Source organism: Brachypodium distachyon, chromosome 1 (assembly GCF_000005505.3).
Source record: "Brachypodium distachyon strain Bd21 chromosome 1, Brachypodium_distachyon_v3.0, whole genome shotgun sequence".
NCBI lineage: Eukaryota > Viridiplantae > Streptophyta > Magnoliopsida > Poales > Poaceae > Brachypodium > Brachypodium distachyon.
Genome location: NC_016131.3, coordinates 29,975,850 through 29,989,077, shown reverse-complemented (window position 1 = coordinate 29,989,077; position 13,228 = coordinate 29,975,850).

Below are 13,228 nucleotides of genomic sequence, written 5' to 3'. Positions count from 1 at the left end.
GTAACTACACCAATATCCTCTTGGTAACTATGAGCAGTAACAAAGTGAGTGAACATTGAAAACTCCAATCGATTGATGCCATGGTGATGAGCAAGCAATTCGGAGCTAGATCGAAGGTACGTGGTATTGGAGTGGAATTGAAGAATCGCGAGGAGCTATCACCTTTGCCGCGATGCTTGTGACCACGCTCCGATGCATGAGCAATATGCCCTTGGGGAACCCCTTGGTGCCAGAGGAGTAAGGGAGCGCCACCACGTCGCCAGGGTCCACTTCCTCGTCGGCGGCGAGCAGCAACAGTTGCTTAATTTGCTCTTCAAGCTTTTGACCCTTTCCAAGGTGTACTACATCATGTGACGTATCACTATCTCCAGGGTGGGAGAATGCCTAGCCCATGATGCAAATCTAACACCATAGCTTGCAACCCCGTAGGGAGAAGTCCCAGCATCGGTTCCTCTGCAATTGCTCAAAGGGCTGTACGGTGCATGGGAAAAATTTGTGCAAGGCATTTTTTCGAACACCATACGCCCAACACCACTCCATGTGCATACTGATGTTGCACTTTAGAAAAAGAGCACCACGCAGCAGCACCTTCAATTGTCGAGGTCGTCCATTCGCAAAGCCGAGCATGACGCTGCAACGGACAGACCAATGTGAAGTGAACAAGTTAACAACACAGCAAGATGAGATCATATGCATCCATGAAGTGCATCCATAACAAGAGCAACGAGTAATTACTCTACCACAAAATTAGCATAGCTTCATTTGGATGGTCTTCTCGGGTAACTTGTCGCAGCACATCCGGCGTCTGCATCGCCTCTTCCAGGATGAGTGGCACCAGCAGATGGAGACAGTCATCGCGCTCTCCCTCAGGTTCCCATTCGACGCACTGCTCCCGGCCGAGTGTGCGCCCTAGACGATGCCCCCAACAACTACATCATCTTTAGCAACCACATCCATGCTCGCCTCCTGGCATGCCGACCCGTGGGTAAATCTCCCCGCGCACTCATGCTCGAGACCACTGCAGTCGCCACTGATTCCTCACCCGCAAGGGAAGCCGCCTTCCCTGGCTCCGTTCCAACGATGCGCTGTAGCAGGGGCCCCACTGCTTCCGTCCTCATCGTCGGTGCTAGCTTCGTGGGTCTCGCCGCCATGCTCTTCGACCTCCGGGCGCTCATCCTTGAGGGGGCCTCCAAGGGCTATGGCGGCTGGGGAGGTTGAGGGAAGAGGAGACGTGGGGGATGGTGGCGGCGGGCATTGGGGAGAGGAAGAAATGGCTAGGGAGCGAGATTCCCTCTAAGTGTTCGTACGCATCAGAGAGGAAGGGAGACGAAGGAAGAAAGATACAGGGGAGGAGAAAGCCGTTCGTTCGCCAGGGGTCGGACGACGCGGAACGCGTCCGCGCGTAAGAGAGTTTTCCAGCCGGCTGAAAAATAGATTTTCCGAAAATTTAAACTTTTCCCTATCGTCAGTTTAGCTGAGTTTCTCCGGAATTGTCTCTCACTCTACAAATCCATGTGGTAGACAAATATGATTTTTTTTACCCAGAATTCAAATTCAACCAAATGAAATCTTATCAAAAATTAGATTTCATTTCATTTCTACCAAATGAAATGGAATGAAATGATGGGTGACAAACGAGCTGTTAGAGATTTGTGAGCTTGCTGGCCATTACCATGGTTTCGTAATGTTAGTTTAGCTTCTGATACATTCTTGACCCTAGATATTCTATATGTCTGACACGTAACCAAATTATACTCCCTCTGTTCCACAATAAATGTCTTGAATTTAGTACAAAGTTATTAGTTCTTATAGAATTATAAATAATTATAATTGAGCCTACATAGACGATTACCATGGTGGCTTAATATCTCTATCTTGAAAACAAAATCGAGTCATATGCTTAAGACACATACTTTAGCTTAGTTACTCTAGGATAAGAAATACTCCCCCCGATTCCTAAATATAGTCCTAAGTAAAAAATTTAAACTTTGACCAAGTTCATACAAAAATCTACCAAACATCTATGACTCTAAATTAGTTTTATTAAATTCATCATGATATATATTTCATAGTATACTTATTTGATACTCCATATACCCTCGCATATCTAGTCTCCAAAGAGGAGACATCCTAAGGGGAGATGAAGAGACGAGGATCTAGGATGGGTAGAGGTGCAAAAAGGTGACCCTGAGGGTACCCTCTAACCCTCCTTAGTTCAAATTAACTAATGAACTACTTTTCCAAAAAGTGATGTGATTTTAAATTTTTAGTTAATTTTGTTGAACAAGGTACGGTCAGAGGGTACCCTCAAGGTCACCTTTTTGCACCTTTAAGGATGGGGTAAGGATATGGAGGAGGAGAGGAGATGTAGGTGGTTGCCAACTCTCCCTATCGTCAGTTTGAATTCTGCTATCTCAGTTCGAATTCCGTCTGTCTACTTGTTCGAATTCTAGCGCCAACTATATTTTTCTTAACTTACGGGCCAAACTTAAGGTACCTGTTCCGTCGGACTCCTAGGTATCGTAAAATACATTTTAGGTAAATCGTATAAGCATTTTACAGATTGTTGTATAAAAGATCTGCTAGAATTGCTCCAAGTTCATATTCTCTTCTGAACATCTTGAACTTGTTGCGATGAGGATCTTCGAAATACAAATCGAGGCGAATATGATGAAAGAATCACATCAACAGAGTTGCTTGCTCGATGGCTCTCCTCTAACCATCTGACCCTTCCTAGCCTTTCCTCAATTCATCATCCTTGAATCCCTCTATTCTGCCTGCTTCCTCCTTTCTCTTCAGCGGTGACCGAGCAGCAACAAAGCACATACCGATTCTTGGTGGCTCAATGTCGGGACTTTAGGATGTTCTTAGCAGTCTTGTGTCCAGTCAGAATGACATCTGGATCATTAAGGACAAGGATTGGAGATACAGTGGTATACTTGGCAGTTTTATACCCATCTCCACTGAAGGAAAAGACCAGATGTCGTTCTGACTGGACGCAAGACTGTTCAGAACATCCTAAAGTTCCTGACATTGACCAGTTGTTGTAATGGATAAAGGCAAATGGAATAGCTCAAATATACCCGTCTCGGCTTGCTGTTTTGCTTGGTGAACAAAAATGCCATCATCTTTAACAAAAGAAAAAAAAAGATGTGGGAAACTCAGCCGGATCAAGATCTTGTTCCCATTTATCATACCATAGGGAGGGAATGATTTCCTTTGGCAGCATGTTTGGCCAACAGTTTAGTGAAGTTTAACCTAGGACTAAACTAGGAATTCTTATATTTAGAAACTAGGGTTGTAGAGTCTTTCCACATTTTTTTTTATTTTCTTGGGCAAGGTCAAATTTCGGCCCACTAATTTGAGATTCAAACTTAACAAGCAGTTTATTACCAAACCATTTGTCCAAATCAGCTAAAAATTTCCTAGAATAGTAATTATAATATTTTTTATTTTCTGTATTTTTTCAAATTTTTCTGGACACTTTCTTTCAGTCTAAATTTGAAATTCAAACTTAATAAGGTGGTTATTATCAAACCATTTGTCCAAATGAGCTGAAAGTTTCACAGAATTGTAAGGATACCATTTACGATTTATGTAATTTTTTCAAATTGTTCTAGCCACTTTCAAATTTACCCTAAACGACAGTCAAAACAAGAGTTAGATCGTCCAAAACCGGATTAGGGATGTAATATAAAAAAAATCATAGTTTAACTAAGGCCTCCTTGATTTAAACGAATTTCATAGGAAATTTGGAGGATTCTATTATTAAGGAATTTTTCCTTTGTAGCTCGTTTGATTTGCAGGATTTGAAACCATAGAAATATTTCCTATAGGCTACTTTCCAAATTTGATCCTACATTTCTATCTCTATGTTTCGAAATCTTGCGAATCAAAGAGGCCCTTGGAGGGTAATTTAAATCAAAGTGGATTTGATGGTTTTGATCTAAACTTTGCTAGAGGTGTAGGGGTAATGTAGACTTATCTCTAACTATAGCAAACTGCCTCCTTTAGGATGTGTTTGGGTGGAGGGTTCAGGCCACCACGCGCATGTTCGCTTGGCCTGAACCAATGGTTGGTTGGTGAGGAGCCCATAAGCAGATTGGTCAGGCAGGAACTTTGAAGAGTTTCATGCACCGAACTAGTTTATTTCTATTCAACAGCCCCCCTTAAAGGCCCAAACATGGATTGAAAGTGTGCTAAAATTTAATACAGTGAAGCATTTCACCCAAAAACTGGAGCGGATGAAAAAAGAGTACAATCCACTTGCATTCAACGAATATTTCCTCGAAATGATGGTTCGTGAGTCGATCTTTTCGGCCGAACCACGCGAGTCATGGGCGGTGGCTGCCGTGGGCGGCGAGGAACGCAGTGAAAGGAGCGGCGGAGGAGCTTGTGCGTGGTGGTGGCAGAGGCTCCTTCTTGGGACAGCGGCAGCGGCTGTGACGGACGCTCAATGAATGCTGTGAAGGGCGTCGGCAGATGTTGGGAAGGGCGGGCGCGATGGCTCGGGGCTGCGGAGGCGGCAGCTCGCGAGCAGGACGGGCGGCGGAGACGGCAGATTGCGGGGCAGCCCACGAGCAGTGCGGCGACGGCAGACTGCGGGGTGGCGGCTGCCGTGATAGGTGGCGAAATGTATGTGTGTCATTCTTCGCGAAACGGAAGGAGTACTTGAGAATACGTCTGCTCCTGGCAAGGATCATCATTGCATGATGTACAAATCTTTTGCGGTAAAAGTACAAGGGAAAGTACAAAGCTATTTTGAAGAGAAATTAAAATAAAAAAGGAGTGTTATTTCTCAGTCGACATAGAAATACAATCATAGCCATCCGATTAAAATTTTATCATTCTTTATACACGCATGAATCTTGCACGGATCTCAGTGGTTGGATCAAATGCAGCATGAACTTAGAAATAATTATTTCTCAGTCGCTTTAGAAAGCAACTAAACTGGAAAAAAAACAGGGTCCTACCACGGCACACTATCATAGTAGACCGAGAAACAACAATTTCTCATTCAATGATCCTAATCATCTATCTACATAAAAAAAGGCACAAACAGAGAGACATGCAACAAAGTCGATCGAACCGTTCAAGTACATCATCAACTGAGCAATTCTTATTTTTGAGGCGACTTAACTCTAGGCTCTAGCAGAACTGAAGGGGAAAAAATCATGTTACTGCCCCAAAAGTATGTTATCAGAGAGGGTTGTTAGTTTCGACTTAGAAATAGTTATTTCTAAATCGTCTTAGAAATAGCAAAACCGAAAGAAAAAAAGGTCCGAGTACAGCACTCTTGCATTGATACTCGATCGAGTTATAGAAAATTCTCTTTCAATGATCACAGGGAAGAGGCCTGTGCAGGTACTGTCCAAGTCAAAGGAACTTGTCCAATGGGTACGGGAGATGAGTTCTCAAGGAAAGCAGATTGAGATACTAGGTCTCTGGGATGTGCACTGAGAGAAAGAGGGCATGAAGAACAAATGCTGAAGGTGCTTGAAGTTGCTTGCAAGTATATCAATCATAATCCTTGCATGAGACCAAGCATTCAAGATGTGGTGTGCTGCCTGGACACTGCAGATGTAGTCAAAGGAGAACAGGGGAACAGAGCAATAGGAAGTAATCCTGTATTTCACTAGACAAATTGTATATTCTTGTGTAGTGTACATCCCTGTAAAGGAAATGCCCCTAGTCATGAGCCTATGTATTCAGTTTTTTCCTTTTTTGAGTGTGGAAGCATTTCAGCTCCAGACTCTATTCCATGATCATGGGAAGTGGGTAAAAAGCTGTTATTAAATTCATATTCATTCATTTAGCTATTCAGTGTACTTCCAAAAACAATAATGTAAAGCACGGTGCAAATATGTGGATAAACAATCTCGAGGTCTCAGGGAACGCCGCAGATTTACATGATAGCTCTGAGAAAGATAAATGACGTGGACTGCGTCCTTGCTTCAACATTTCAGCACCTAGTCTCACTCCGCAGTACAATACTATGAACTAATATTTCAGAATTTGTTTCATTCAGAAGCATCTCTCCGAAACCTTCGCTTTCTAATAAGGTGAAAACCCTCATTCGGTGCAAACCATGAAAACTCCACCAAAAAAAGTTTAAAAAATTCTCAAAACAATCACATATGTTAGAAAAGTGATGCTAGAAATATGTGTAAAATTTCAAGTCCAAACTCAATTTCATTTGGTAGCAGCGAAAAAAACAAATTCTGCATTAATAGTGATCTTTGAGTGTTTGACACTATTCATTGTAAATTTCTCTTTTTAATTCCTTCCAAATGCTTTTGATTCTGAACTTGAAATTTTGCAGGTTTGTAGAACATCACACTCCCAACATATGATGTTTTTTAGGAATTTTTTTGAAACTTTTAAACATGATTTTTATGAAATTTGCACGGTTTGCACCGAATGAGGGTTTTCACCAGATACTCGCCTTCTAATAAAGCTGGGCTATCGAGCCTTTTCTCTAAAAAATATTCAGAAGCATCTCCTCGTACTCTATAAGACTTTCTTTTTTGGAGGAGGTCTGTAAGTCTTTCTCACGTGCATTTCTCTTTACTTAAATTGTCTATTGTTTTCTATTATACATAATCGATTTCTGAGATCACAAATACAGAAAGATATCTTCCTGCCTAATTGCTACTACCATAGGAGCGTCAGTATAACCTAAGTGCAACCATATATAATCACAATGTGTCGATTCCAGGGGTAATTGAACAATTGAAGCACAATTGATCCAGATTCCATAGCAAATCCAACACATTGTAGCACACCTAATGGATTTCTTCAAACGCCATTAACAGTCGCATCTACAACATTACGCGGGTTTACGGACGGACGAGATCACAAGCACGGGAAGAAAAAGGCAGCAGCACACCAACCAAATCAAATGTCAAGGGCACCAGGTAATTTCTTTACTGACCATTTATGGTAACGCCCTGGCGGTGGTTCGCCGCCCTCCCGCTGCCACCGATTGTTGTCCCCTGCGGTGGGAGCAGCTGCTTGGCCTCGCGTTGCCATGGCGGCGAGGGAGAGATCCTTGCCATCGTCTACCAACATAAAAAATACACGAACAAAAACACAACAAAGTGATCAAACTGTTCACGTGATCGACCGAGAAATTCTTACTTGTGAGGCGTCCAAGCCCCTAGCTAGCAGAACTGAAGAAATAAAAAATCACATTACTGCCCCAAGACAAACAAATAACCCAGTACTCCAGCCACTGTTGAGCTCACATCACTTATCTCTACGCTCCTCGTCTCGACATCCACCGTCTCTCGCACTTCCCCTCATACCAAATCCCAAACCCTAGCTCTCTCCCAGATCCCTTCGTTCGCTGCGCCGCGGCGCTCGGTCACCTACTCACCCAGCCATGCGGATCCATGACGCCGCCAGCCGCGTGCTTGGCTCCGAGTACTTCGACGCGCTGCGCTCGCCCCGCAACCCTGAAACTCAATTGGAGCTCCAGGTCCCTCGTCCGCCGCCACGGCCAGCGAGGCCCAGTCTTTGGAGCAGCGAATCCCATGTTGGAGGCGGCAGCTTCACCACTGGGGCTTCCTCCGAGCTGCTCTGCAACACCAGCCAGTCGGTGTCGAGCTTCGAGGTCCAGCATGATCTCTCGGATCTCAAGGTCAGCACCCTATGCCCCCAGTCATCCTCTCTCCTCGCTGCAGTCGCCAGTATTGCGATCCGCTTTCCTATGTGTGCCATAATAGTTCCAAGCTCGCTTGGTATGCGGATGCTTTGTTCACTTCTCACTACTCGGCAGGGTTCATCTGCGCTTCAAAAAGGGTAAGGAAGTAGTTGACCATGGTCTAGGACGTTTGAGATAACCTTCCCTCGTTGTAGTTTGTGCCCATCGGTCAGTATGTCACGGTTCAACCCTAGATCAATCCACTCGTGTTGTTCTAATTAACCCCTATCTTTTTTTTCTTATCTTGGTCGCTCAGGATGTGGACTTCGTCAATAGGACTTACTACGCCTACGTTGACGTCCCGGTTGGTCATCTCGTTCCAACCAGCATATGCCAACACAATGTTGTCCAGAAGAAGACCGTGGAAGAGACTTTGGCTGAGGAAGACAAGGCTTCTGAGAGTGAACCAAATAATAAGGCCATGCTTGAGAGTGAGAAGGACAAGGATGTGTCTGCGGGAGGAGCGCAATGAGTCTATAGGAGCAAGAAGAACGATGGCAGGGGGTGGTTCTGCAAGCGGACAGTGAGCGAGCCCAATTCGCTTTGCTCCTACCATGCCAATCCAAAGCGTGTGGCGGCACCGGCTCCACCAGCAGTATCCAATGCCTCCACAAGCGCGAATACTACATGTAAGAGAAAGCCCATCGACACATATGATCCATACATATATTACGACGGGTTCGGCCCATCCCACAGCAAGAGGTGCTAGGCAGAGTACTAATTCGCTCCACACTTAGCTTAGCTTAGTGCTAGCAAACTGTAGGCATTTTATCTATTGTATTATCTTTAATTTCTCCGGGAACCTCATATATTTATCAGTCAGATTTGTGGCTTCTCTGTTATATGATAGTAACAATGTGACCCTCTATTTCGAATGTAGGATGTATAATTTTTGTTGGCTGTCAAAGTTTATACAGTTTGACCATGTTTATTGCAAAACGTATCAACATACATGGTGTCAAACCAAGGTATTGTGATTCAAATATATTTAATGATACTCATTTTACACCGTAGATGTTGATATGCTTTGGTATATCGTTGGTCAAAGTGGTATATGGTTGGTCAAAGTCTAGAAACTCTAAACTTTGACAGTCAGCAAAAGCTATACGCACTACATTTTGGAACGGATGGAGTACATGGCAACAAATCCCACATGGAGCATACATGTGAAAAGAAGTTAGATTTACCTCTACGGGCTAAAGACCGATCTAGAATAGTTGATCGGTGGAACCGTGGAAGGTTGGTCAGAGTGTGCGGATGCAATGAAAATCCCGATTATTATGTCCTACTTATAGGATACTGGAGACTTGGTAGTTCAAAAAATTCTTAAAAATTTAGAAGTTGGTTTAGAAACATAACATATGCCGGATTCAGTTTGCATCCTACTTGAGTAGCGTGCACAACTGATCCCTCATTCATGCATGGACAAACCAATGATTCATGTGTCCCTAACATATGTGGGATTTACGAGGGGTCAAAACCCATGATTAGTGGGGATCCATGGGTCCTCACAGATACGAATGGTAGAAACTACTACTGCCCATTCTTTTCACTAGACCGATTTTGAGGCCTTCCATACCATGAAGAATACCTGGCCGTAAAAATGTGATGTCTTACAAAGGAGTGAGACAGGGAGATCATTTGTCCCCTTTATTGTTTGGTATTATTGCAGATGGGCTATACATGCTCATCAAGAAGGCAAAACAACATGGTTTGATTGAAGGGTTATAGTACTTCATCTGATGGACGATGGATTGACCATACTACAATATGCAGATGGCACAATTTCTTTGCTGGCGGATGATCTTTGTAATGCAAGAATCTTGAAGTTTATATTATGTATTTTTTTAGCAAATTTCTTGTTTCAAGATTAATTTCCACAAAAGTGAGATCTATTGCTTGGGAGATGCTGAACAGAGAAGAGCGAAATATAGTGAGATTTCCACTTGTAAGGTTGGGTCTCTACCTCTGACTTATATGGGTATTCCAATGGATGTCATGAGATTGAGTAATTCCCGGTGGAAACCTGTTGTGGAAAAAGGGAAAAATAAGTTGTGTGGCTGGAAAAGCAATATCTCTCTATTGGTAGTCGAGCAGAATTGGTTAATGCCTTCTTAACTAGTATGCCTTTATATATGCTTTCCTTTTTGGAAGCACCAAAGGGTGTCAGCAAGAGGATTGATCACTATAGGGCAAGACTTCTGTGGCAGGAACATGAAGGGAAAACGATATCATTTGGCCGGTGAATTGGCCTATTGTTTCTGTCCAAGGACATGCAGTGGGGGCTTGGGGATTTTGGATCTGACAACTATATATGAATCAGCGTGTGCTTTGTAATTGGTTGTTGAAGCTTGATAATACTCATGGTTTGTGGCAAGATCTTCCCAATAAGAAGTATCTGCAGAGGCAAGTTTTTTCTGCACAAACTCATGGTGGAGGATCTCATTTTTGGCAGAATTTGATGAATGTTCATCATTTTTTTTCCAATAGTATGTGAAGATAATTGTCGGGGATGGAGCTAAGATTTTATTCCGGAGGATATCTAGATTTGTACTACATCCTCTCTGACTAGTTCCCTAGACTTTTCAAGCTGGCTTACAAGAAGGCATGTCACAGTTGACATGTTGTGTGTGCTTTTGGCCTGATTAGGCCTCCTTATAGCACTATTGACATGTTTGGGAGTTGGATGGGCTCCTTTCTAGGCACTCAACACAAGGTGATGCAATGTGGTGGTGCAGCTGTTGTGTGGACAATATGGAAGACCAAAAGTGTAGTGTGTTTTGAGCAAAAATTCCCATCTGATCCTACTGTTATAATTTTCACTTTCTGCAATATCTTGATTCATGGGCAACCCTGCAGAAAGAACAAAGCATAAGAAGTCTGGAGGCAGGAGCACGTCGACTAAAGAAGGTGATCAGTGAAGCTTACCCGGCAAGCCATGGATGGGTCTCTATGATAAGGAGAATTGTGATGTAATGGTTGTTTGACAGTGCCTGGAGTTTGATGGTGCGTTTTGATTTGTTGTAAACGGATTCTATTATGATCTGGAATGTGTTGTATCCTAAAACTCGTCTTTTCTTTTTTATTTTAAAACTTTTGTATCACTATTGGCGGTTTGTTTATTGGAAATCGGTGGGCGACTCGCTGGGTCAAAAAAAGAGTGATGTATTCTTTTTCCTGTAGCATTCAGAAAGTCCACACTGGGAAAGTATTTTCCTTTGAGAACTTTTGCACATATGGAGTCAAGATGGGAGATTAATCTCCAGCCGTATTTAGCTAGCATGGACTGATAAAATTTGTGTAATTCTCTGAATTCCATTTTCCCTTCGTATTTGCAGATAGAAATGTCTTCCAATTTCCTCTAGTGAATTTTTCTTTTTCTTTTTCATCTGCACCCTCCCATATCTTGTCACACAGCTAGAGATTTTCTAGCAAGTTTTGACACATACCCAAAAATAGCTCATAGAGAATGTAGGAATGGCTTGGGCAATAGATTTAATTTGCACTTCTCGACCTGCACCACTCAGCTTCTTAGTTGTCCAACCATTGACAATCTTTTTTTATTTTCGAGGGGACATGTTCAAAAGGCTCCTTCAGGTGACTTGCCCAAGGTTGTGGGCAAACCTAGATTATAGCTTCCTATGCAATTTCAGAACAAGAGTGCATGGCAGCCTTAATCTCTACATTGCAATTACTGCTAAAGAAATTAGCCAACTTGGTTTTATTAACCAGGTGACGCAAGCCCTTTCTATAGTATTCAAGAATTCTCTTAAGTCTATTAGCACTAGCCTCACATGCATCAGCAAAGATGATACCAGCATCAACAATAATTAGGCCCGCTAAATTTGAGCAGACACAGCTAATACTTTCTGCAGATAAGAGGAATAAATATGGGGAAAAAGGGTCACCCTGACGAATACCTCTAGATGACTTGAAGCAATGCGAGAATGACCATTATCTGTAATAGAGAAGGACACATTTCTCTACCCTGCCAGACCATGACCCTGTCAATCCACCATCCAACAAAACCCAATTTCATCCCATCATAAAATTAGTTTGATGGCACAATCACCTGATTTTCCTATTTCATCAAATAATGAATGCTTTCATATGTAGTTAGAAAGTACAATATCTGACATCAGCCTGCTTGGAACGAATGTAGTTTGCACTTTCGAAACGGTCTCTTGAGAACCCCGCGAAGCCTGTTGGCCAGAACATCATAGAAGAGTTTATACTACATGTTGCACAAGGAAATAGGTCTGAACTGACTGAGGTTTTGAGGTTGTTTTCCTTTAGGAATGAGCATCAAATAGTGTTGTTCACCACCTTCCAAAAAACTTCTGACTGCATTGCAGATTTCAATTTTTAGCAGGTCTAATGTTTGATGCAAAATCTTACGGTGAATGCATCTAGACCACGAGAAGAGTTAGGTCTCATCATAACAGAGTTTGCTCAATTTTCCAAATCTTAGACAGGCTTACACAATGTATCATTCATCTCCTGAGTGACCTGTTGGGGGACGAAAGTTGTGACGACCTTAGGGCAAGTCAACTCTTGTTTCTCAAAGAAAAGCCATTCGCTTTACATTCCAAGTCTATTTGGTCACCGTAGAAGGAGCCATTTTTATGTGATACCTTTATGTTCGTTTTGCTCATTTCTTTGCCTTTGCATTTGCATGAAAAAAGGATGTGATTTGTTCACCGCCTTTCAGCCATTTAACTCTAGAATGTTGCCTTGCCATAACCTCCTCTCTAGCTAACATATTTGAAATTATTTCGTAACATTTTTTTGTCTTCTCTGGCAGGGCCAGATATTTTAGTTTGAGACCTCAAGTATTCAAGTCTTCTGCGTTTTTCTTTGAGTTGTTTATAACCAAAGGAAAATCCATAACTGCTCCAACTTCACAGCATTTTTCTGTGATGCCTAAGAGAATTATGGATACGAGTGATGCATGTAAAATGCATACATCTACTTCAATGTTTATTTTTCAAAATCCTTAATATTTAGCATATTGATTATATTTATTGGGACTAAATTTCTAATAGTTGCAAAAGTGCACAATTTCATGTTTTACACTTTGTTGTGTAGGAACTTGCATGAATATGGAAAGAAATCCCTCACTTATGGTGAAATCCGGAGTTCCCCGAAATTTGTCCCTCCAGTACTGATTTTAAATATCGTCAAAGAGAGTCCCGAAGATAGCCTCAGACAGAAAAACTGAAAACAAGAAAGTTGTGGGGAATTTCAAGATGAGGATGATTTGTAATTGCCAAAGCGTCCAGAATCCTCCAACTCTATATATAGTTTTTGAAGAAGCAACCCATCACCACAAAAAAGCCTCCCCTTTGGCCTCCATCCATGGTTCAAAAAAGCGCTAAGCGTTAAGCGAGCGGTGAGGCACCGCTCAGAGGAATTGAAGCTTAAGCGGAGCTTAAGCGTTCCGCACAGACTCTGTTTTTGAGAAAATGGTGTGATTCTTGGAGAAAACTAAGGGGAATTGGAGAATTTGGAGGGGCTCTGTTG